Genomic DNA, 1,964 nt, shown 5'->3' with positions numbered 1-1,964 from the left:
TGCAGACTGAAGGGTTCCAGGTTTGAATCCTGTCAAGGGCATGTACTTTGGTTGCAGGCACATCCCCAGTTTGAGGTGTGCAGGAGGCAGCTGACTGATGTTTCTCTCTCAACAATGTTTCTAACTCTCTATCCCTCTCTCTTCCTCTCTGTAAAATATCAATAAAATATATTTGAAAAAGAAAAGCCCAGTGGAAGTAGAAGGAAGGAAATAATAAAGACCAGAATGGAACTAAATTATGTAGAGAATAAAAAAAAACAGTACAAAAGATTAATGAATATAAGAGCTGGGTGGTTGGTGGTTTTTTTTACAAGATAAACAAAGTTGATGAAAATCCTTAAACTCATCAAGAATCAAAGAGAGAGGATCCAAATAAATAAAATCAGAAATGAAAGTGGTGGTATAATAACAGACACCACAGATATACAATGAATGGTAAACAAATACTACGAACAATTATATGCCAACAAAATGGACAAATCCCTAGAAACATACAGTCTTATAAAATTCAATCAAGAAGAGCCAGAAAAGCTGAGTAGGCCAATAACTATTGATGAAATAGAAGCAGTAATAATAATAAAAACACTTCCAGCAAACAAAAGTCCTAGGCCAGATGGATTTACAGAAGAATTTTACCAAATGTTCAAAGAACAAACACATATCCTCCTCAAACTATTCAAAAAAATTCAAGAAGAAGGAACACTTCTAAGCTCTTTTTACAAAGCCAGCATTATATCAATTCCAAAACCAGAAACTACAAAAAAAGAGAATTATAGGACAATAACCCTAATGAACACGGATGCTAATATCCTCAGCAAGAGGAGAATCAAGATGGCAGGTTAGGTAAATGCCTGTACTTGCTGCCTCCCACAACCAAATCAAAATTACAGCTAAAATACAGAACAACCATCCTCCAGACCATGAGAAAACTGGCTGAGTGGAAATACTACAACTAGAGAGGTAAAGAAGAAAGTGCATTGAGACTGATAGGAGGTTCAGAGGCATGGAACGGGCTGGTCTGGCACCTAGGTGTGCCACTTTGTTAATCAGGAGGGAGATTGCCTCTGCAGAGGCCACCTGAAGGAGCAAGAGGTCCCAGCCCCATATCAGACACCCAGCTCAGGGTTCCAGAGCTGGGGAAAGAGGTCCCTACAGGAAGTAAGAAATATGGGCTGCAAAAACCAGTGTGGATTGGGGCTGAGTAACATACAGGTTGCTGGAGACCTAGCTGCTCCTCTTAAAAGGCTGACACCACAAACTGCATTTATAAGCTCTGAGCTCCTCTGCTGGATGAGGCTGTCGTGGTCCCAGACATATACGGAGAGAAATGGGACTGTTTAGCAGCAGGGCAGGAACTCGGAGGTGGCTTTCTTCCAGATGGAGGAGCTCTCAGTGGTCATTGTTCCCAAGCTGAGACCTCCCTGGTGCAGAGCTGACTGGCAGCCATTTCTCTTTGCTCCACCAAGGTGAATACCTAAGACCCCACCCCACCCAATTTATAACACCACCCAAGCTCTGTGCAGCAGCTTTTGCATATGAATGGCCTGTTCTTTCTCAGGCTAAAACCTGTCAAACAAGCTGCAGCTGGGTCAGGGAGTCCCAAACTTATAAATAAAAGGCATCAAAACTGGCATCAGAACCAGCCTGCCTTGCTTCACAGCTGGGCCTCCTCTGGACACTTCCAAACCTGATTCAAAGAGGAGGAATCTGCATATGTCTCTGTAGCTCCTGCTGGATGGCTCCAGGCAGAGGCTGTCTTTGCACCGCCCTGGAGACCCAAGAACCAGTGTACCCAGTAGTCAGTGTGAGACCATACCAGATTACAACGTTTCACATCCATAAGAGATACACTCAAGGGGCAGACTCAGTGAGCACCAAAGTCCCACTAAAGCAAGTCCTGCTCCATAAGGGTGTCTCCTGCACACCAGCTCTCCCACTCTAGTCACAGCTGGTCCCTACAGCCA

This window comes from Myotis nattereri, assembly GCF_964212035.1.
Source record: "Myotis nattereri genome assembly, chromosome: Y".
NCBI classification, from domain to species: domain Eukaryota; kingdom Metazoa; phylum Chordata; class Mammalia; order Chiroptera; family Vespertilionidae; genus Myotis; species Myotis nattereri.
The sequence above is the reverse complement of the archived record's forward strand: the minus strand, read 5'-3'. Positions refer to the sequence as shown.